This window comes from Falco punctatus (genome assembly GCF_963210335.1).
Source record: "Falco punctatus genome assembly, chromosome: 5".
In the NCBI taxonomy this organism is placed as follows: domain Eukaryota; kingdom Metazoa; phylum Chordata; class Aves; order Falconiformes; family Falconidae; genus Falco; species Falco punctatus.
In genome coordinates, this window is record NC_137584.1 from 36,837,750 (window position 1) to 36,862,889 (window position 25,140).

A 25,140-nucleotide genomic window follows, 5' to 3' on the forward strand; every position below is an offset into this window, starting at 1 on the left:
GTTTTGTCAAATTCTTGCATTTCCTCAAACAACATTATTCCCTTCATTGCTTTAAGCAAACACGGTTTCACAAGAAGTTATAGGGCAGCACCTTTAGGGTGCAAGTATGTTTTCCAGCCCACTGAAGCCAGACCACATCAGTACAAGACTGACTGATGCTCTGCTTTTTTTGATTACTTCAGCTGAAGAAATACGAAAGCCAGTCCTTTCCTCTGAGCTCACTGATACAAGATTACAGGCTCCTCTAACTAGTATAACCTCTACCCTTTTGTGTACACTACCTCAAATATTTTTTTATTAACCTTATGTGGTGGTCTCAGAACTTAATTCCTCCAGGTGTTTTGTTGCCATATGATGACTAAGGCTGCTTAGTTTAATAACGTCAAGTACTTTTTATGCCCTCTCCACTCCGTGAGGCTAAGGCTCCTCTTACTTGGAGATGTAATTTTTCACATCCTAGTGGTCAGCTAAAATGGGGGCTCCAGCAGGTTGAGGAGGAAATTGATCATGCTAAAAAGAAATCATTTAAATCCAACAAGGCTTCATGACAGACACAATACAGTTCAGCTGCCATAGTGCTGACAATCTGGCACACCAAAATTCACCTTTTGGTCTCCAAAAGCTTATACAAATAAATGCAGCATACCTGTCTGATTCTGCAAACGGTTCTGTTATTTAGACAAGCTTTATAGTTGATCTCAGTGAAAGCTCACTCTGAATCTACCACGCACAGGTCTGTGCTCTGTTTCTAGCAACAATTTGCATAATGGTATTCATTTCCAAAATGCTTCACAGACTTTATACCCACAAGACCATCTCTGGATGGAGAAGACAGAAAACCAGAAAACAGAGTGTTGGCCACCTGCAGAAAGAAAGGAAGATCTGGACAATACTGACTTTGGGGACTGAAACCCTGGTTTTATAACACAAAAATCATTGGCAAAAAGAGCAACACAGTGACATCCATCAAGGTCTGTAACCCTGGATGGCCAGCTACAAGGGGGTAGGCGCAGGGCTGGGACTTTTCTGTGCAGAGGTGGCCAAACCCCAGTGTTCAGGTTTAATTCTGAAGATAAATGTGTAGTATCTTATTAACTGACCCACGAATCCTGGGAGATTCAAAGACTGAATTAAAGCTACTAAATATGTACCTGCAATTCTAACAGTTGTTTGCAACCAGATTCTTAAAACAGTCCCCAGCCTTCCCCAGCAGCTCCCCTGTGCTCCCCCATCTCCCTAAACACAGGGAAATTTGCACATTTTAATTCTGTTCGGGTCGAGACAGTTTTTTAGTGCACCTCGCTCACCAACAGTACTATCAGTAACATGATAAATACCTCTCAGGTATCATTCATCTTCTCCTTCTTGTTATTAAGGTGAACTGTGTGTGCAGCGTAACATTTTGTTTTAAAAGGACTTGGGGTTTTCAGGGGAGGAAGGAGGAAATTAATGTAGTTGTCGGCTCTTATTCTGGAGAAGGCAGGTGAAAGAGGCAGACGTGCGAGAAAGTGGGAGGTGAGAAGGTTTGCCGAGGTCCTTGGTGCCTGAGCTCCTTTGTGCAGCACGAGAGGAACACGCAGACAGCTCATTAACGCCTGGTCAGTAGCGGGGCGCGGAGGACAGAGGCTGCGGGTTGTTCCGTGCCCCTGTGGCTGGCGCGGTGCGAGGCACAGACATTGCATCACGCCGCCGACGCAGACGCGGAGGGGGCAAAGCCCCGGCCGGCGCTTCCCGCGCTGCGCGTGCAGCGCTGCGGCGGGCAGCGGGCGCTAGGAGCGCGAGCGCGCCCCCTGGTGGCCAAAGGCCCGAACGCAGCGCGGGCAGCGCGGGCAGCGCGGGCAGCGCCTCTCAGGAGGGACTGTTTCTCCCTCTTGGCGGAAAGGTTTAGCTCGGTGCAAGCTCTGAAATGGCATTAAAAAATTGTACAAAAGGGCTAATCCTTTCGCTTCCGTGTTTCTGTAGGATCGGTATTGATGCAGCTAAATTAAGGCAAACAATGTTCCTTTTGATTACTTAGTGTTCATGCTTTTGAATCTGAAGGCTTCGACAGAATTGGGTTTTAGAAAAAAAAACTGATAGTGTATTACGTTATTTAAATATCACTGAATATAGCAGGGGCTAAGTAAGCAGAGCTAAGGCGCAGGCAGTGGTGACTGTGCCATGAAACCAGGAAAATGAAAAGAAGAGGGAAGCAATAAACTGTACTCTGCACAGGCAAGCAGCAAAAGAAGGATCTAAAGAGGAGAGTTTGGTTTGTCTGACAGTTTCATCTGAAATGCAAATACATTTAACTGTTTATAAAAGGGAACTGATAGCGCTTCTGCCTGTAAAGGGAAATTTTTGAAGCCTGAAAATCATGTTTGTGAAACAAAAAGGTGAGCATAAAATCTCTGCTAAATCAGGAACACTGTTTCATGAAGAAGTCTCTCATTTAAAGAGAGACAGTGCTGTATCTGCTATAAAACAATGAGTGTTTACAAGGCAAGAATGTTGGCTGTGCTATGATATTTTGCATTGCTTCCTATAATTCAAATAAGAAATATTTCAAAATACACCTTAAGGTCTGTCATGTTTTTCTGAACACCAAGCCCAATCCTGTGCTACCCCTTAGAAGACCTTTATAGGATGTGGAAAGATCAAGAAATCAAAAACAACAAAAGTCTCTTCACTTTGATCCTGATTCTACATATGGATACACACATAGAAGAATTTAATTTCAGAAATCTAGATACTCATGTGTGTCTCCTGCAGCAAGTGCATCTCAGAAGGAAAGAAGGAAAGTTATTAAAAATTGAAAGACATTAAAACCCAAGCAGAAGTATTTCATTGTCAATACATAGTAAAGTTACATGTTAATGCAGAGTTAAGGATCTTTTCTAGTGGAGGCACAGCTCTCCTGATCAGAACTCCTTCGTACAGAAATGCAGGATGTCTCCAGTAGAAATCTTGGATTCTCTTAAATTGAATCATTCCCCTTTTCAGTACTTGCTTCATCCTTCCCCCTTTCAGCTGAAGGCATCTGGTGTTAGACCACAATCTCTGTTCCGCAAAGAAATAACTCCGGTACTGACATCTACAACTTCGTATAAATATACCCTAATAGAGACATATGGGTAAAGTGTGACAGGTAAATAAATGTGACAACATAATGGTGCATACACTATTTAAAGCAAAAAGGGAGAAAGAAAAAAAGCTTCATCCCAGCTCTTGATAAGGTTAAACACCCTCCTCTTAAGAAAGGAAGTGAACCAGAACTGATCGGAGCTAGAGCCAGCAGAGTTTTGGAGCATTTTGTGTCTGCAAGGAGGGTCATTCCAGTTCTTTTGGAAATCGATTACATTCCCCAGCTACCTACTGTTATATTGCACCAGGATATTATTGTACAGTCTTGCTACACAGCCCTCCATAATAGAGCAGCTCTATTGGCATTTCAATGTTCAATGAAGGCTAGAATTGCCACAGAGGTTTCAATTAAAGAAAATTCAAAACGAAAATGGAGAAAGAAAAAAAAGAAAAAGGTTGGGTTGAAAGTTTCCAACAAAGGTATTTATGGCTGTCTGTCACCCTGGTTTTTTCCTCCTGTCTCCCGAAGGGTAGTCTAAAGCATCCATTTAATCTGACATGTGTTTTGCGGAGTTCTTGGGAGGAACACAAACGGCATCATTCCAGTTGTGTAGTGATAAATAAAAAATAGATATCCTTACCTGTTTGGTATGAACTCAATATTGCCCAAGTTAGAAGGGGGTAAACTACATCTACCTGTATTCACCCTTGGCTGCATCACTGCAGGGTGCTACTAGGACATATCAAAAGTAGTTATTCAGTCCATAGCAGGCTGTAATCACTATTTTTCCTAACTCCTAGTCTGGTTCAAACACCCTGTGGTACCCACTACACCCACGCAGGACTCCATATATCCTTATCTAAACTGAGCAGCCCAGAAGAATGGGGTTTTGCCGATACCTTGTGCACATCAACAAACAAAACCAGAGCGCTCCCTGGGTTAGCAGAGAACACAACTGCTTCAAAATGTGGCTTATGTTTGCCTCTACAAAGGTTTTAATTTTTAATGTTTTATCTTTGGTATTAATGGTCTGAACAAATTGGGTTAATTGTTTTGTTGGCTGTAACAGACCCTATATTTGAGTTCAAGATTAATGTTGCCGCCAGTTTCCAAGGTGATGGCCATTTAATTATCGTTTATGTAGAAGTCATTAACTAAATGCTAAAAAATCTAGCTAAATCTTAAAAACAAGGAAGGTCTGTAAAAAGCTAAACACAAACCTAAAGAATTCAGGCGAGCATGTGAGATCCTGCCTATAAGGGGGTTTAATTCCCTTAAACAACTTTTTATCAAGAATATGCTGTTTACAATGAGTTTACAAATCTTTAAGTGCACTTTCACTGTTCACTTCCATTCTTTAAAACTTTTGCATGGGACACGTCTGGAATGAAAGGCTATCATGGAGGGCAACAGTCATATCTAAGAGGGGTTTTTTTTCATGCACAAGTCTCTAATCCTTATTTTTTACATCTTGATTGCATTTCACAATAGCAACCAGGCACTCCAGGCAGTGTTTTTAGGGCAATTACTACAATTCTTGGGTGGTCACTCTGCATTAGATTTCATGCCTTATAAAACAACATGAGGTGTGCTATAATGACTCAGAAATATACAGCCTTTCATGTCCTATTGCTTAATTAAGGAGGGTGTTTTGCAGTACAGATATTATTGCTAGTCTGTGGTTTTTAATTTTACTACACAGTAAAAACACCCTAATTCATACAAGTAACGGGCAAACGTGCAAATTAGTGCATTGTCTGAATTAGAAAATAAGTGAATAAACTGCAGAAAGAAAGTCTAAATGTGAACACCACAACATTAAAGCAAATGTGCTCATTTATCCTGGGAAATATAGCTGAGTCTCATTCTAGTGATATTTGATAGCGTTAACACCTTGGATTTTTTAAAATATAATGAGGCTTCAGACCTCAGCCCTACAATGAGCTTCCTGTGTGTGGACTCCTGTGCAAACACGGATTTCAGCAAGGCCTCCCGGGAGAGCTGTCTGAGCATCACTTGTGGCAGTACTGAGAGGGGGGTAACAAGATACTGGAAGGACTTGTTAGACAGCAGGGTTTTGTGGCAATTATCATTTCCATGAGGTGGTGACATAAAAGCCAGTGATCTTCCAGTGACTTTTACATTAGCAGAAATATTGTTACTTTTAAAGCTATGCTTGATTTTTCGAGAGACACTGATAAGTAGATAAGTCGCAAAATTTGACCTACTTGAATAAATATCTATAATCTGACCAACAGTGTGCTGTAATCTCCCTTTCTCTCTCCCTGTTTTATAAACTCACTGGCTTTTTTGCTGGGATATGTAAAATGCCCAGCTGCACAGACAGCGACTTGCACAGCAAGTGCACTTCTCTGCCCACCTCCCCTTCTACTTGCATGAGAAGTTAATAAAACTCATGGCCCCAAGCCAAACTATTTTGCCCCCAGCAATTTGCCTCATGTAGACAACGAAAAGCACAATTTCTAACAAATGCCAGCCGTGCTGATGCTCTGGCTTCAAAGCCTGGTGTTTGAAAGCCATGGAGCAGCACATAGTGAGGATTTGGATGGGATTCTCCAGCAAAATCCGAATGTCCTCTTCTAGGACAATGGTCCCTGATGAAGAAGCTGTTACCTTCAGCTTGTTCCATCACTCATCGTCAGCCTTTTCTGGGCAGCTCTGCCTGCCTCACCCTCCTGTGAATATTCTCATCCACAGCACTTTTGCATGAGCTGGAGGAGACAAACAGTGATCGCCTGTTTAAACTGTTTAAGTCAACCTATGGTCAAATTGGCCAAAAAAGATTATTGGTCAAGTTGGCCTTCCACCAAGGCTCTGCCCAGCTCTTGTTGATTCACTCCAGCAGCATACTCCAAGAGCTCAACCAGGGTTGTAGTTTTTGGCCTGCCTTTGGAGAGTTTCAGCTTACCAAACTCCCATCTGCACCTGGCTAGCAATCATTAATGCCTAATTATTGTCCCTAGTCTGGTGAGGTATGTTTAGTCAGCAAAGAGCTAATTGCCTGCCTACTGGAGAAGTTCATGGGGTCACCTTTACAGCTTCAGACAGAAAGCCTCAATCACCCATAGACAGATTGCCCAAGGCACCACAGCGGTGCTTGCACCACAGCGGTGCTTGCACAACTGCCTGGTTCATGGTGTTTTGCTGCTTTTTTCCAAGCAAACCACACTAGTCGTGTGCTAGTAGTGCTCTAACCTGCACTGGCAACTTCTGGGCATGAAAATGTTATCTCACAGAGAAGGGAATTTGTGCCCCATCTGGGAGCCAGGTTTCATGGCAGGTTCAAAAAGAAGTGTGTGATATCCCTCCTGAAGGTGAAAAACCACTGCACTCCTGCCCCAGGAATATTCGGTGTTCTTCAGTCTGAGATGTGACTACTCGTGACCATGAGCCCCCAAATTACTGAGTGCTTTTGGAAACTGCTTTGGGTCTATGACCCACAGCGGCAGTAATCTTAACAGCCTGTCTACAGTGCAACATGAGAGTCTTTCCTTCTATTGAGTTGAAATTTATACGCAACCTATTTCAATGAAGCACACTTATTTTTCTCTTCCCCTTGCAGAAACAGTGGGGTGGGGGGACAGGAAAGAAATGGCTGCTCTGGTTTTATTTATGTTCTCTGTAATCATAAATACCTGCATTCAGCCTCCCTCTTACAAGGAAAACAATCCAACACCACAATATCTTATGCCAGGCCTATTTCTGCACCCATTATACTCAGTGGCCAAAATTCATATCGATTTCACAGGGAACAAGAGCAGGCTCTATATGTAAGCTCTCCTTATACATCTCACCATCTGCTGAAGTAAACAAAAAAAAAAAGCCATATTAAAATCAAGCTCAGCTGGAAACAGAAGGAGAGAAGGAAATACCAGCAATTGCTAAGTATAAAGCAATAAGCAGTTTTAAAAGGTGTTACAAATAATGGATGGCTTTTTAAAAAAAGTTACAGCTGCACTGTGTATGACTTTCTTAAATAGGCCCATGTTGAGGGTCTTTCTTTAGTATTGTCTTTATTAATATAACACATAAAATGACCTATAATATTCATTAACAGTGTAGACAGCAATATACAAAAAATTTGAATTATTGATCATTTCTCACTCCTGCAAGGAGAAAAATTTCTTCATTACAACCCCAGCCCTGTTATGGGCTGTGTGCACACTCAAACGTGCAGTTTCATTTGGCAGAGAAACACACAAGCCCTGGGATTGATCCCCAAAGATTTTGCTCAGGAATAACAGGGTGAGGCACTCAGTCTACGAAATACGATGGGGTGGCACAGGCTTCAAATCAGTAAAGTACCCTTATTTAGGAAAATATACCTAAGACAAGAAGCCTTAGGCATGTGCTTATGTGCTTCCTTGAATCAGCCTGATTGCTGTGAGTATTTTCCCTGAGGCACAGATAAGGTTTACAGACACAGGTCCCAAATTTGGGTGAGCCCAAAGATAATTTAAATGCAGCTCTGTCCTCTCCCTCTTTTTGCTGCTGAAAGAGCTGGATTTGCTGCACATCTTATTCCTATCTGCTTTTATTAGGCTTTTTATAAATCTGTAAGGAAAAAAAAAAAATCAGCATCCCAGACGCCTCCTTGGGTTTAAGATCTTAACAAATGAGGACACAGCTGGGCTACTTGGTCTGTGGATTTGCTAGCTGCAGGATTAAGTCCAGCTGAGCTGAAGTTTATAAACCAAGTTATTGACTTTAAAAATTCTCATACCGCTTATCAAAACACACCACATTGAAAGAACACCCTTCCCAGAATCAAATGTGGTAAAGCTTTCTCAATTATAGGCAGTCTCTCCCCATACAGCCGCCCTCACCGTAACCCTACTAGGCTCCTGCATCTACTTTATTTCAAGACTCTCGCTCAAGTTGCTCTAAAAAATAGCCTTTTCTATCTTCTATCCCAAATAAGCAGTGTCTAGGCAGCAAAAGGTTGGTGGAATGTAGCCCAGCACTGAAAGGGGAAACAAATAGTGCCACACCAGGCATCGTCCTCCCCCGGCAAAGCCCAGGCTGCCATTAGGTGCTACTCGCCTAAAAGGATTTGCTTCTAGTCTGAAGTTAGCACAGTGCCTTTGTACACTGCTTTTCACTAAAGGTCTGATCCAGCTGCCATTAAAATCAATGAAAAGGCTGCCATTGACTTCAAAGGAATCAAGATGTACCATATATTGCAGTAGATGAAAAATACCAAAGGAAAAGAAAACCTCTGTCTTTTTGTATATACTTTCGATTTTTATACAGTCTTAATCATAACAGTGCTCTGAAGGAAAGGGACTGGAAAATTTTCCAAATCTATCAATGCTGAAAACTGGAAAAAAAATGAAAGATTTTGACAAAAGCAGACACTTTCCCATTTATTTTGAACTATATTTTTTCTGTCAAAAATTGTTTTCAATAGCAAATATGTGACTTGTTTAAATTCTAAACTGCCAATAGAGCCAGGAAAGTATTTTAAAATAGATAATCTTTGGAGGCATACACATTCTCTTTGCCCATTTACTCGTCAGTCACCAGACTTCCAGCTCCACATTTCTGTGAATTTGGAGCCTTAACAAACAAAAAAAAAAAAAAAAAAAGGGTTGGATATTAGCGCTTTTATTGAATGTGTCTATAGGGAGGATCCCAGCACCTGCCTCTCAGCCCAGTGCTTTGTGACAGACACAAGATGGGATAATACATAAGAAAGAGAAGGATTTATTAGAGTAAAGAAGAAGGCTGGGCTAGAAATCCATCTATGAAGCTTTATAGATGCATATATTTAAAACACCTTTCAGCAGCTTTATATACCATTACTGTTATTGGATTTTTCATCTTTGACTTAGATATGAATTATTTAATTAGAAACTTCAATACCTGCATAACTTTGAAACCCTTCTGCTATTATTCTTATTAAAAAAAAAAAAAATCTGCACCTAAGAGAATTTCCCAGCAGTCAAAACTTTTATTGAAAGCAGTAGTACAACTGAGGTAGGCTAGGTTATTCAGGTAATTTGGATCAGGCCATACTTTGGTTCACATTACGTCTGGATTTCCTTGAATCTTGTGACTTAACATTTGGTTATCATTTAGTGAATATGATTTTCTACAAAAGTATTCCCTCTGGATTCTCTGGAATCCAACAGAAAACATCTTGAAAGCATCCAGACATCTCTAATATTTTTTAGACACTCATTTTAAGTAATTCTTTGGTTTTAAAATGTTTTATAATTCATATTTCCAGCATATCCTTTCCCCCCCCCCTCCCCCTCATTAAACTACTTTGAAGGAATCACAAGCTGCCGAAACTCTACACAGGGCATTTGTCCATTATGGAAAGGAGATCACAAAAGCATTTCACATCCTTCTGTTCAGAGTAAGAACAAGTCTGTTTCCATCGCACATGGTAGGGTCTCGTGCATGGTGGGTTCAAAGAAGAATGATGGGGAAAATACGGATGCAATTATACCATATGTGTAATTGACGGCAGAAACCTAAGTTACCTAAGGTATCCCTGCTGAGCTGCTCACTGAACAGCTCCACCCAAGGAATTTCCATCCACCACAGGGTTCTGCAGATGAAGGATACAGGCAACAGGCAGAGTCTGTCCTCTGGGGTTAACCCCTCCCACACCCTGGAAAACACAAGCAGGATAGCATCCTTCCAAGGCATCCGACACAGGCACTGTGGGTTTCTGCTAAAAATCCTGACATGCTAGTGCATGGCATGCTGCTGGGAGGGCAACACATGCCCCTGGGACACATGTGAAGTTCCTCTCTTGCAACCACTGTCCCACTGTCTGTGCTGAGAAGACAACTTCGAGCTCAGGGACAAGATACAGGTCTGCAGGATTCGCTGTCTGTGCTTGAATTGATCACATATCCAGCTGACCACCTCACTGTCCTGTCCTCCTTGCATGGGCATGGGTGGAGTGAAATCACCATCAGAACACCCTGCACTGAAAAGCGGTGGTTTGTAAATAATTTTTATTGGTAAATATCAAAATATTACTGAGCTGGCAGGAAGCACATCAGACATTTAGGATTTGGTATAATTTAATGTACAAATTTTTTTTCTTTTTTTCCTAGAGAAGAACACTCCCGTTTTATGGAAATTTTATGGAGCTTGACACCAGCTGGAAAAAAAACCCCAAAGGTTTGGTTGAACAACTTAACAGCTCGGGGTCGCAGCTCATGTGGTTCACAGGACAGCAGCCCCTGACACCTGACAGGGAGGGAAGGGCTGTGTTAAAAGGAAAAACAACGATGAGACTGTTTGATTTGGAGTCATTATAAATAATGAACACAATTCACAAGGGCAAGATAACACAGTAGTTTTCACTGTCCCTAATATCAAAATGTTTCCTCTTCCCTCTGCTTCATGTCCAAGAAAGCATCACTGTTACCACCTTGCCTTTATCAGCACTGCTCCCTGAGAAACACAGAGGCTGGAAGCCATTAATTTTGGGACGCCAGCCCTGGACACACTAACCCGTGTGTGTAACTCCACATGAGTAGTTGAAGACCAAGGGATTACTCCTGGAAAAAAGTGAAGCACATGTGTGTTTCTGGCTGAGGGTTTCTGACACAAAGGAGTCCCAGTATCCCTAGGATGCAAGGATTAGGTTTTTATCCCTAGTGCCTAACAAGATATTGCTCTTTAAAATGGTCATTGGTGCACAGGAATAGGAAATATAAATGCCATTTCCAAGAGAGACGAAAATGTTTTCAGCATAGTAACAAATATCCTGAAACAGTCTGCATTGGTGAGTGAACAGAGGATCACATTTAAATTCAACGTTCTTAATGTACATTTCTAATCTTAAATTTCTAAAAAGATTAGCCATTTACAGGCTGAATAACAGCTTCTGCACTCATTCCAGCTAGTATAAAAATCATAAAGGTTAGCAAACTGTGTGGATTGGAATATAAACTAATAAGCATCTGGGATTAGGAAGAAATCTCTTCCAATTCATTGGTAAAGGCTTCCTCAAATACTGAACAGAGACCATTATTCTGTTTGGCTGTTAATAACTCAGGTGACATTTGCCATATGCCATCAAAGAGCCTAGGGTCAATACGAATTTTATCTCTGTTAAGGCCTGCAGAGTTGGCCTCAAATTGTGAAGCCACAATTCAATAGTGAGTTGAGCATTCCCGTTTTTAAACAGTTTTTGAAAGCAGTGGGGATTATTTGGGAATCGTATGATGCCAAGGTGCAAGGGAAGAAGCCATGGAGGGGTGGAAAAGAATGGAAATAAGATTCCGACATAGGACAAATATCAAAGCAGATGATGCTCTTCTTTTCTTTGCCAAGTGTGCTTAAGTTGTCTTTTTAAACTGGAATCACTGTGTATCTCCAAGCAAATCACATTCAAAGCAGTTATTCTGGTATGTCCCTAGCTGCATTTCCACAGTAATTTAGGTGCGATATTCATATGCTGAGCTTCCTACCGACTGCAAAACAAATTGATTTTTTTCTATAGTTATAACAAAGTACAGTGACCATTTGACCTTAAAGTAAGGATAAGACTCAACATGTGCCCCATTGTTATTTTTATGGAATAAGGTTTGACAGCCTTATATAGGTGGAATTAAGCTTCAGTTTCTTATGCTTCAAAAGCTCTAGAAAAGTGACACATTGTGAAAGAGTCGATCTGGAAGATCATTTCAGTGTCTCTTGGCGGAGGGGCCATCTCCCCTACCAAGAATTAATGAGATCTGTTTAGGGTGGTGGTAGTCCTTGCCCAGAAGAACAAGCTGGCTCCAGAAATTGCTTTTTCTAGAACTACCAATGATCCCAGCTAGGGACAACCCTCACTCCCCAATGCCTCCTGATGCCATGTCTGCATCCCATGTGCCTGCAGCACAGACCTATTGCTTCGTCTACACCTCCAGACAGCCTGTGCAGCCCTTGTGGAGAGCTGGTGGAAAAGTTATAGAATCATAGGATGGTTTGGGTTGGAACGGACCTTAAAGATCACTTAGGTCCTACCCTCCTGCCATAGGCAGGGACACCTTCCACTAGATGAGGCTCCTCAAAGCCCAGTCCAACCTGACCTTGAAGGCTTCCAGGGAGGGGGCATCCACAGCTTGGTTGAAGAGTTACATTTTCCCCAGAAGAATCCAACCACCAAAAGCCTTTCCCAGTGTATGATTACTATCTAAAACCAGAAGTCTATCTGTACCCTACCTGGCAGGGGCCAGGGGAGGATGTCTAGGGAAGAACATAAAACAGGGAGATTACACAGTGACACCTTGCTTGCATGTGTTCCCTGACTCCAGCTAATTACAGCAAACAGACTTCTTGAGCTGGCACCGGTGCCTCAGTGTTCAGCAGCTCTCCATTGATGGCTTCAGGAGTTCATCCGAATCCACCCTGAACCCACATAAACTTTTGGCGTTCAGAGTACTCAGTTCTGTGAATGTCCTGGATTGGAAGTTGCTCAGTACAAATCATGAGCAGAACAACTCTCCCCAGCTCCTTTGAAGCCAGCGCCTGCTGTTTGCCTGTGCTGGCCCGAAGTCCAGAGGCAATGCTGTCACATGCCTGGAAACCCTGCCAGTCGTGACACCTGACAGAGCAGCCAAACACACACGTTATTATGGCTATTTCTTAACACTGAGTGAGGATCTGCAAGCCTGCAGCCCCAATAGCATGTGAAATAAAGAGTTCCCAGAGGTTCCTCCTTGGGCTCCAGCCAGAAAACACCTGCTCACACACAAAACTCTATTCAAACCCAAGGGACAACACCTGTGAGCAGAGCCACCCCTGCCATGATACCTGTCTGGTTTCCCAACTGGGAGAAAACACGTTCCAAGCTGCACTGAGTGACTGATGTGCTCCATGCTAATATTTGTTTCACAAGTCATAAATCTGCTTCTGTCACGTGGTTCTGGGGTAACCATAAAACAGCTGCTGAAGGTGGAAACTAAGGATTTCAGCCACTGCCAATGAGTGATAACTCACTGCAGTTTGAATATCTTATGCGTTACTAAATCAAAACTTAAATTAAAGGCAACTTTTAAAAGACACTAATATGATTTCTGAGCCTCTGAATACCTTCCAGATCTATCCTTTGAGCACTGAAAATTTTTAGCCATAATATATGCAGGCCTGATGCTGTAAAATACTAAAAGCCCAATTGATGTGGAAGGTTCTCTGCCTTGGCTTTACAGCTACATGCACTTGTTACCAGATAAGTTATTATTGTTATATATATATATATATTTTTATATATATTGTTATATATATATATACTTGTTATTAGAGAAGTAAAAAGACAGTCCTATATTAAATACTCTCTTTACAAGAGAAAGACTAGTAACAAACCATCTTTTTGAGACAGAAGGAAACGTAACATCTCCCAGAATACCCAGGCATAGCACAAGACACGTGGAAATACATTTTGCAGAAATATTACTGCCTCTTCTTTGAGGAATATGATGGAGAGCTCTCAGACACAGCAATTCTGTCCAGCCACAATACACAGGGAGTGTAATGGAAAACACAACAGACAGGGCTAGTTGTTGGCAACACTCACATGCTTAACTTACTTGTGTGCGATTCCCTGGAATACATTCATTTCTCCAATATTCAAATACAAAAGGTTTTAAGAGGAAGAAAACTTGGACCCAAGTAATGGAAGGAAGGTATTCTCTTTCTCTCGGTAAAGGCTACAGGATTTATTGCATTGTATTGTGGCATTTCAAAATGGTTGTGAAAGTCTGTCCCTAGGCATAAAATCTGCTCACTTACTTTGTAGCAGTGCGTCAGCTAATGAGCTCTTATTTGCCTTTCCAAATTAAATTACTCGTTACAGGTAGGAGGATTTTTGCAGTGGTGGGTTAAAATAATAGAGTAAAAAAAGCACATTAAGCAACTTTTTTAGTCTGTTCTAATTCAAAGGTACTTTACTGTTCTTCTAACACAGAAGTACTGAACTCACACATCAAGTAAAAGTTGCTGGCAAACTCTGAGGAAAGGTGCCCTTTCCTTTCACCATCAGACAGCAGTGATGCTGCCTTTTTTCTCCACCTCCAGTGGTTATGTCATCTCTGAGGTCAGTTTTTTGCTTCTTGAACCTGACTTTGCTGTTTACAAAACGTGAAATCAGCATCAACAATCGGTAGTAACTTCAAGAAAGAAGCCTTGGGCTAATAAATAACAATAAAAAAAAAGTCCTCATTTTTGCCCACAATGAGAAAAATCTACAGAGCTGCCACCTAAGGGCTTTCATTGCCTTCGGCACAGAAGGAATCCACATTTAGAGAGTGCAGCCTAAACATTTTCACTCACTGATCTCATCATTTATTTCGGTGGCAGACATCCCTATGTGAGACAACCTCACCAGTCATCAATCCCTCTTTAGATTAAACATGAAAGGGGGTCTATCCTCCCATTAGCACAGGGGAGATGTACTAATATGGCCCAAATTAATGTCCTAATCATTCCCTGACAGAATAGAATTTAAAATATCCCAACTCTATCACTCCAAAATCATACAGCCTGAGTCTGATCATTTGAAAATTAGCGTTGGTCATCAGGGATCTCAGATTTCAGCTGAATTAGAGTACTGGGCATAACCACACAAATTACACTGGGGCAGACAGGAAAGGGAATGAAAGGAGGGAATCAGGGAAACTCCGTGAAAATCTAAACATGATGCAGTTCAGCCAAACCCCAATTTCTTCCCAGTTATTTAGTTACAGAAGAGCATTTTCCTCCAAGAGAGTGCTTGCAGAAAACACCATCTTTGCGCATACTTGCTTGAATACACATTTGTATGGGTTTTCATTCTTAGTGTTTACTGGGGCCCTGGTTACATTCTCCAGCCAATTTACTCCTATAATGTGTTTTTTTTCTCCCTCTGGCTACAGTGAAACAAAGCTTCAAAAGGGCTAGGCAGGAAAAAAAAAACCCTCCTGCTAATGTTTTTCTCTCCTAAACGCTGAGGAATTCTACTTCCCTGGCACCGTTCTAACTATTTACATGCGTGTACTTGTGTACATACCCCAGCTTACTAACCCGTGCTCCACACAAGGGATATAACTGAATAGGGTTATTCATAACCAAACCCTCATACAGCTCGACCAGTGCCAGGATTTTAGTCTATCCTCATGGGGTTGTGATTAGTCCTAGAAAACATTATGAAACCCAACCTGGTTAATTATTACTCCAAATAACCAAGAAAGGAATGCAATAGGTTCTCCAGGAAATACTGTAAGAGAATAAAGATTTGGGTGTTTGCATTTGTTTGTTTGTAAATGTTCTCATTAGCTCATCCATAAGATTTATACTCCATGCAGGAATTACCAGGGGAAATTCTATAGACTGTTCCGTGAAAGAAGGCAGATAGATTGTCACATAACTCCTCTTGGATACAAAAGCCTCCGAATTTCCAAATGCCAAAATTTTGTGCAGAATATTCATCACAATATTGTTAATCATATCCTTATTGACTATACAAACCATTTATAGAAACTTTCACAGAATTTAAAAACAGAGCTGAGAGCCCAATCTATATATCTCAAAACAATATGTTTTATCCCTACTTTAAACCCCAAAATTAAACCACAGCAGTTTAGTCCTTGGGAGATTAGATTTATGTATAAAAGGGAAAGAAACTGTCGCTGATCTCAACAATAAATGGACTAAATGAGAAATGTCCAGATGATCCTAGTGCGCACATTGTGCCTGATCTACTTGAGAAGCCGTGTAGCCTTCAAGACCCCTGCCAATTTGACATGAGGCAAAAGTCCTAATCAATTTCACTGCTGGAATTAGTTTGACCATAAATATGAAAGGAAAATACAGCACTGAGGCACCTATGGTCAGGGAAGGATGGGTTTGCACCAGTGCAGAACACTGGCAAAAAGCCACCGGAGACCACCTGGGGGAATGCAAAGAAATGAAACAATTCCCAAATAACCAAGATATATGTGCCAATTTCATCCAAGAAAAAAAATAAAATCTTCCTGACAGTCTGCAAGACCTCACTGAAGCCATGGAACAAGAGAATTATTATTTGATAATAATTAGTCTCTTTTGAAACGCCAAGTGTTACGAGGATGCTGAGAGCATCACCGGCAGTGCTGGTCCCTGGAGCCTTGCAAGGGACTGAATAACAGGAGGAATAACAGGTTCTCAGACTGCGAGACAAGGAGCTGCCACCAATCTCCTGACAAAGCTCCCACTCACACATGCACAGAGAGATGTACAGATTTTTCCACAAAGCGGATGAAAGCATGTATTTAAAAATACATATTTAACATCCTCTTAAACATCCCTACCTGTGACAGCTTTTACAGGACAAACAGGTTTATTATTTAGGGCTCTGAGGGATAGGAAATCGTATCTTCTTTTAAGGGTGGATTTGTCTAACTTAAGCTTGCAGCCACTGGGTCCTGTAATGCCTTTGTCAGGTAGATAAAGTGGCTCCTCACTCTCAGATATCTTTTCCATAGGTCAGTACCTACCTGCGGTGACCAAGTCACTTCTCAGCTTCTTTCCTGATGAGCTAAATAAGTTGAGCTGCTTATGCCTCATGTTGTCATGCTTGTTTTCTGAATCCTTTTACATACCTTTCCTTTGAACTTACCCTACTATCTCCACACTGCTTTTGAACTGTGAACACCAAACCTGGACACAGTTCCTAACAGTAGCCTTACCACTGTTGTGCATGCAGCCAACATCAAATCCTCTTATCTGCTTGATATTACTCTTTTTTTTTTACATCTCAGGATTGCATTGGCCTTTTAGCCACAGAATTACAGTGAAATTTCATATTGAAGTGCTTATTCAAAAAGAATCCTAAATCTTTTTCAAAGTCCTTGCTTTCCAAAAGTGAGCCTCCTGCCCTCTGTAGCCTCTTGTCTTCATTCTTTATTACATTGCCTTGCACCTAGCTACTACTAAAACTTTTTTTATTATTATTATTATTTTGACCTCTTTATTAAGGACTTCAGGTCACTCAGCAATAATAATTTGTCCCTTTATCACTTATTCTTCCATTTCTTCACTGTTAACCTGTGCATGTGTAAACCTGATTCTGTATCATTTTTTTGATCACTGATAAAAACATTTGGCCTTTACTCAAAAGTGATTCCCAGAGGAATCCATTAAAAAAGAGTTTTCTGTAGCATTCAGGGTCTGTGCAAAGCAATAACCAAATCAAAACCGGGTGTACCACCACCATTTTAAACTTGACTTTTACCAGGCGTCAAGTATAAAGGAGGAAAACTTGTTACAGTTAAGAGCAATGATGCTAACCCCCTTCCAGGGTGATGTGATGGTGAACTCCCCTGCTGCCTGTCAAGATACTGCTGGGACCATGTTTGCCTCAGATACCTACCTCATGTGTAAACTTTATGGTAAATCAGCCCTTCTAAAATAGGTATCTATGGGTACGTGAGATCTCAGCGTGCTGCCGGGCTCCAAGGCGGGCTGGCATGCCTGGCTGTACCTCAGATCCATCCCTAGGGAGGCCCCAGGTATCATCAGCTTCCCTCTATCAATTTTTCTATGGGCCTGAAGGGTCCTGCTCTGGTCAGTCTAGATAGAAGGAAAACAAAGACTGTAGAGTGTAGCACTGTCTCCATCTTGCTCCGGAGCCTAGATATGGTTCCCTGTAGCCAGTGGCAACTTGTAGAAGAATGGCTGCAGAAGCATGGCCTTAGAATCTCTGAAGATCTGCACAATCCAGGCCTAGTATTAGAATAGGCCTGTAATCAGAATTGTACTGAAGTTGCTGTGCTGAAGTTAACAAGAAAGGTGGCCTGGAGCTGTTCTTGAATCCTGAGACCAAGTAATTACGTTGTGCCAACAGGCCGTGGCTGTAACAAGATACAGCTGCTGGGAAAGCAGGTGCAGGGCCAAGAAAGATAGGGACCGGTACGGGAAAACAGGGAGTAACAAACTACAAGGCTGAAGCACAGCAACACAATTGGCTACATGGATAGAATGCTTATTTTAGTCATGACAATTAGGGGTGTGAGAACCGCGCGTGTTTAGAGACTACTAACCAATTATATTTCTGCTTCACGAATATGCATGCGCATCGGTTCTATATAAGTAGTGTTAGAAACTAATAAAGTTGAGCAAGATGCATAACTCATATTGAGTGTCTTCTTGACTCTGGCAAACCCTTCTTCCAACAGCAACTAACAAAGGTGGCAACCAAGTCTTCTGGGAGGCTTCAGCAGCACCTATTTGTCTCGGTTTCCCCTCTGTGAACATACTTCTAGCTCTTTCCACAGTCTGGTTTATGAGGTACTTAACATTTACAGGAAAATTCAGTATTTAATTAAGCTGAATTACACCCTAGCATTGTGCTGAGATTGTTTTGGAGGCCATCTAAATCTATAGAAAAATTATGTGTAGCTGTTTAACCAAAAGCATAAATTTGGATCCCTCTATCAAATGGCAGAATGGTGACATCTCCATGCCCAGGGTGTCACAAACTGTTTCACTCAGACCTTAAATTAATTATTTGACAAGAATGGGGGGCATGATGTCTCTCCTACAGGAAATGTGACTGAATCATTTCTATTTTTTGTTATCACTCTCTGTTCTAGTTATGCCACAGATGGCAGAAAATAGGAGTCAAACCAATTTAATGCAGACTTTCAGTTCAAAATGGCATGTATTTTAGTTTTCCCTGTATAATTATGATGAATAGGTGGAAACATACCGTTATTTTTTTAGACAAACAAATCAAACAAGGCAACTCTCTCTAAAATCACCCTGAAAGTCCAATTCCTCTGACAAAGCCCCTCATAAGCCAGTGTAGCAGAGTTACTTTGACAAAACTCAAGCAACTGGTGCAATGACTTCAATGGTAACGAAAATGCCTTTCCCTGTGACTGAGTGGAACTAGAAGCGACTGGAAATAAAGCTGTTAAACAGGATCTTCATAAACTTTCAAAAACTCCCAACAAAAGCCTGACTTTTCTGCTACCCCCAACCGTTAGAGATTTTCACATAATTCAAGACAGAGCTCTAGACTCTGCCAATATAGTGAAATAGATCTTACTTTTGTTACTGCCCATCAGAAATCAAAATCACGACTCCAGGAGAACCTACTTCTGTTGTCTGGGGGAAGTTTTAGCAAATGGTTCTGTCATAGCTAAGAGAAATCAACTCAATATACTGCTCGCTCTTAGAGGATCAGACTATTCTCATCCCCTTGACAAGTCAGGGACAAGGAAGTTTCGGCTCATACACCTAAAATCACACAAATCTTTATCTCACCTGTTCCAAGCAAATGACTTCATAACCATTGCCCACAGAGCAATGCCGTGCGTGTATCTGCAAACAGTTTGTCATCAGATTAAAAAGATAAATGCCTGAGAAAATCAGGGATATATAAAGTTAGGGGAGCTAGAATATAATTTTCTTGTGAAAACATATGGGAACATGGTCCGATACTAAGGAGATGATCACATATCTTCCTCACAGAATCATAGAATCATTTAGGTGGGAAAAGACCATTAAGATGTCCAACTGTTAACCTAACTCTGCCCTCTTGGTAAAATAATTTTAGTCTTTCTAATTTTAAAATTTCTAATTTTAAAAAAATATTTTAGTCTTAGGTTATCAACCAAACAGCGCCCATTTGCACTCCTCTTCTTGACTGGATTGATTTGTTTCACAAGAATAGCTACCTCCCTTGATGGCTACCCTATAAATAACGTGGAAGTGTGCATGGCTTGGCAGGCTTGAAGCAGAGGATCCATTTCTAAAGGGCTCCCAGTGGCAGGTAGCTGCTGGCTCTGCCTTCCCACCCCTGAGATCAGCTTTGATTACTCAGCAGATGAGAGGAGGTTTGCTCAGGGAAGGAGGTATTTCATTAACCATGGTGTGTCACCACAAGTCAGTGATTTTTTTCACTAAATTCCACAGGTTAGCAGTTTTAATCCATCTTAAATTTACATTTTGGCAATTAACTCAAGCTGCACATCTAAAAATTACTTTAAATGTTGTTTCCTGCTTCCTTTGGGGATTATCTTTCTGCTAAACGTTAAGGATAATTGTAACAGATACGTACAGATGAATGCTAAAAGTACGGGCGAACAGTCTTTACACTTCAAATAAATAAAAATACATGACTGAAAAAAAACCCTAAGATATCTTCCTGATCTCCACTGACTTCTTCAGAATCCTTAAACCCTGGAAATCTACAAAATATCTATTACCATAATTTCTAGATGTTCTACCATATTTATCACTATTTTCAGACAGCAGAAAATGAACGTATTGACATTAGTACTCAAGTTATGAATCTGTAATTAAGGAGTTCTTCATTAGCTGAAAATGGGAGTCAAACCTTGCAGTCAAAGCCTGGGTAGCAGACATTCCTCTTTAGCTATGGCTTACAAAAATCTCATACAACAATTACAGAATTGAAATTTCATTATCTTTGAAAAGGATCAACCTGCACCAAGAAGTAAGATTTTTTTTTAGTAACAATGTAAAGAACTATGTTTTAAATCCCTTAAAATAAATAAGAATTTCACTCCCTTAAGCATGTCCAAACCTAGGAGATAAGGTTTTACCATTAAGTGGGAAATATTTACCGGAACCCCTTTGCAAAATCCTGGTACATAATTACTGTGTTGGTCCCTGCAATATGTCCACAGCTAATCTAATGGCATTGCCATCAAATATTTTGCAGACTAAAATGAAATCTCCAAGAAGATGAATAGATCTGTGTGTCTTCTAATATTTTATCAGAAGATGGACTTGATGCTCTGACAATTCAAGATGCCATTAGTTTTGATATGATCAGCAAAGACAGGGGAAGTTGTATTATTCTCATTCTAATACATGCCTGGTAACATAATGATCTATTGCTAAAAGAGGAAATCTCTTCTTTCAGTGGAGCAAGCTTTACCAGCCACCGAAGTCTTGCAGGCTATCAGCTGCCTAATCCAAAATCGGGATTCTCACAAACAATCCTCAGCCTGTCAAGTACAACCCTGTAACAGATTCTATTAAAAAAAACATACACCTATCCAAATAAAAACTCACCACAGGATATTTGTTTCTCTCTAAATAGATCTTTTGTTTCACTAGCATGTGAAGGATCCTTATTTTCAGTGCAATTACTTGGACATAGGTTTGCCTCACTTAAAACATGCAGTAAATGGCAGGACAGGATTTCCCAAGAGCTGAAAAAGGATGTGAATGGCAGTGCATCATTCCCAGTGCCAGCAACAGCGTGCCAAGCGCAGAGGAACTTCTCCAGACTCAGGTATTAACGTTAATTTTTAAAAAACTTCTTGCACACTGTGACTCCACTGAACCATGAGCAGGTTGCCCCAAAATTATTTTTCAGCTACCTGACCAGCTCTACAAAGCCCACCTGTAGATTACTTTCTCTCAGAAACAGAGCAGGAAAAAAAAAAGGAATTGACAAAAAGAGAGATTAATAAACTGAACAGTTTCTTCTTAAATTACTGAAGTTACTAAAATAGAAAATCAAAGCAGGAAAATTAATGTAGAACACTATATTTAATGTAATCATATGCTTATTCTTCATGAATATGAAAATGTAGCTCTAATTCTGAGATAAAACGGTTTAGATCTAGAATAAAGTCACTGAGGATTAAGAAATTCTTTGAAATTCATTACCTGTAAGTGAAATCAAAATCTGACCCTATGTCAGCCTTTGTAAATCAGGTATTTAACAAAATTTGAAGGGAAAACTAAGGTCAAGATTTGAACTCTGTCTGCCTGAAGTGAAAGAGTACAAAACTACCTTTCTAAAATGAGAAACACAGAAAATGGTCAGTGTAATAGACCTATAGAGCTTCATAGCTTAAAAGTGCTGTCCAAATATTAGCTGAATCCTGACTATAAACCTGTGAGGCAGATAAGATGGAAGCACTTATGCTAAAAATAAATAAAACCTAGAACTGTCTCATATAACTGTAAGATTTTATTAAAAATAAACAGGGCTGGTTGGTATCCTTAACCTCAAGGTCGCAAGAAAAAGTACTAGGCACTAGAGGATAACGGCAGAAGCCAGTACTCCAAAATCACTGTGTCTAATTAAGGATTCCAAAGAATCTCTGCTTTACGCTCTCTCCTGTCTCGAAGCATTCGCTGTGAGAACATTCAAATGCCACCGGGAGACTGACATGCTACTTGTTAGGTCAACAGTCCCATTGAGATTTCTTCTCATCGGCTTTTGTCGGATTCTGGGTCAACTATATATGCTGGGCAAATAACACCGCACCAGGGCAAATAACACCAAACGGGACTCTTGTGTTTAAAAGGGAGAAAACTAAGGCGGGGGGGTGGGGGGTGAGTGGTGGGTAGTGGGGTGGTGAGGGGGACTGCGTGGAAATCAGAAGAGTGTGTCTTGTATGCGCTTGCTAAATAATTCAGATTTAAACAGTTCTGAACTTCTGACCCTCACACTCCACTGCGATGTACAGGGCTGGAGGTTTCAATGTTAATCCACGATAAATTAACAACAAAAATGTACAGAGCCTTCCTGTTTCAGACCGAGGCCATATTCTGCTAAAAGCATTCTAATATTAATGATGATGGCTGGGTTTGAGAAATGTTTTAGTCCACTGCAAAACGTATTTTCATTTGTTTGTGAGGTTGGGAAGAGAGAAAATTAAATTGCCCTTTTAACGCTGCACCCTGCTTGCTCCCAGGCATCGGGCAGCCTGTGTCCCTTTCGGAATAAAAACCTGCATTTGCTTGTTCCTGCGACTCCGGCGCTTCCCTCCCTTCCCGCCCCTTCGCCCAGCTCCCGCCTGGCACCACCGCCTCGCCTCCACCACGTTACAGCCGACATCGCTCCACGATGCGTTTTTAACCGGCAAAGTAAGGGGGAAAGGGTTGGATTAAGCTTGTTTTTGTGCTTACAGGAAACAGCAAAGACAAAGTGTTCTATGTTTGAAACTACGGCATATGCGGCTTGCGTGCGCATCGGAAGAATCTCCACAGAGCAGCCCGCACAGACAGAAGATTACACGGAACGGAGAGACAGATGCAGATTTCCACGTGTAAAAGCTGTAGTGACTCCGAGCACGATGGGTAGAAATAAATAAATAAATAAATAAATAAATGGATAGATAGATAAATAAATAAATAAAAGTGGTGTTGGGAGAGAATCGTACCGACCTATTCAAACGCTCCCGCGGACTTCCAGAGGCTTTGGATCACGCCCCGGAGAGCGACGGTTCAGTGGAGCGGGGTGCTATTTCAACTACCGGCTACTTTTGCGGACCGCCGGGGGACCGGTGACCTTTCGGGAAACGCGGTCCCCCCCGCACGTCCTTGCCGCGCACACAGGGGGAGCGCTCGGCGCACAGCGGCGCGCTGCGGGGCCGCGGCGGGCAGAGGTGCCGCCCCCACCCCCGCGCCCGCACCCGGGGAGCCCGGCGGGGCGGCCCCGCGGAGCCCGGGCGGCGGCGGCGGGGCCGGAGCAGCCTCCCGCGGGGGCGGCCGCGGGGCGTGGCCGGCGCGGCGTGCGGGGCGGGGCGGGCCGGGCTCCTCCGCCTCCCGCCGCCGCGGTGATTGGGCCGGCCCGCCCCTCGCCCCGGCGCCCAGGCCGCCTCCCTCCCCGGCTAAAGCGGGCAGTAGGTGAGGGGAAGGCGGCCAGACGGGAGCATGGTCGTGGCTCCGCAGCAGCTTCCGCCGCCGCGCCGCGCCCCCCTGCCCGGCCTCCAGCGCGGCTCCCGGTGCCCGCAGCCGCGCGGGGCTCTGCGTTAGCGGCGGAGGCTGCGATGCACAAGCCGCCGCCTCCCGCCGCCGCGCATCCTCCCGCCGCCTGAGGACGCGGCCGCGCACCCGCGCCGCTGGCCCAGGGCCGCCTGCGCCCCCGCGGAGGGAGGTAAGCGGCGCGGCGGCTGCGCCCCCGCCGAGCTCCCCGCCGCCGCCAGCCGTGTCGGGCATCGCCGGGCTGGCGGCTGCCCTGCGCCTGCGCTCGCTGCCCGCATTAAAAACTTCCTGCGTGCCTCCTGCTGCCTGGGGGGTGCTGCGCGCGGAGCCGCCGGCGGATAATCACCTTATCGTGATGATTTTCTCTTTTTTTCCAGGATTTTTCCCGTGCCGGACCCCCCGCCCCCCGCCGCGCACCCACAACTTCAGGCGCTCGCCCGCTCCCCGCCGCGGCTCGGGGTCGGCCGAGCCAGCCCCCCCCCCTCATTTCTCCCGGCCCCGGCGGGCGGCTGTGTCCCCGCGGACCCCCACCCCTCCCGGGGGCGGCCATCCCGGTGGATCTCCCCTTCCCACCCCCTGAGCCGTCCCCGAAAGTGCCTGGGCAGGGCTCGGCGCGCAGCCGGGCGGGCAGCCTGCCGCCCTCCCTGCCCAAAAGCCTCGCCAGCCCCGTCGTCTCCCTGTGCCTGGAATGCGTTTGCAGCCCCCCCCCCCCCCCCCGCATCCTTTTACTCTTCCTCCCCGTGCGTGGTGTGGACGAGGAACTTCTCGGCACAATATTGCTTAAATATATACATATATATGTTTGCGTTTGCTTTTTTTTTAAAAAAAAAAAAAGCAAAGCACTTGGTCCACGTTTCCCACGCCGTGCCTTGCCACGCCGTGTGACATTTCCCCGCCGGTGCGGGGTTTTGTTTGGCTGCTGCTGCTGGGGGTTTTCTATTGATGGGTTGGTCTTGGGGGTTATTTTGGGTTGTTTTCTTTTAACTTCTCTCTGAGCCGAAGAGCTGTCTGCCGCCGGTAGGAGCACAGAGGTGCATCCCCTGGGTACCTGTTTTCAAGGGTCTCGCTTAGGATGGGAGAGAAAAGCTACTTTTTTTTTTTTTTCTTCCCTTTGACATTGAGTGGATGTGACTAGCTGCCCTTGTCATGTGAGGATGCATGTCCGTCGTCCCCGGGATTTTGGGTCCAGGTTCCTTTGCCTCCCTGGAGGGTGGAGAAAGGTCTGGAGGAATGGAGTTCTGGGGATGGATGGTATTATTTTTCATACATTTCATAAATAGTGTGTACGCATAGTCTCTCAGATTATTTCCCCTCCCTCTGGCTTCATTTGTTAAACTGAAAACATTCCTAGAACGCTAGAGATGGATTTATCTCCCCAATACCAC

The 25,140-nt window shown here is 43.0% G+C and overlaps 1 protein-coding gene across 1 annotated transcript in view; it reads left to right on the top strand.

Moving 5' to 3' along the window:
• Positions 1–19,668: 19,668 nt before the first annotated feature.
• KLHL29 (kelch like family member 29) overlaps positions 19,669–25,140 on the top strand; it is a 410,536-nt gene continuing 405,064 nt past the window's right edge. Inside the window, exon 1 of the mRNA XM_080388502.1 lies at positions 19,669–23,927. The gene's annotated coding sequence lies outside the window, so the exon portion shown is untranslated. The remainder of the gene's footprint in view (positions 23,928–25,140) is intronic.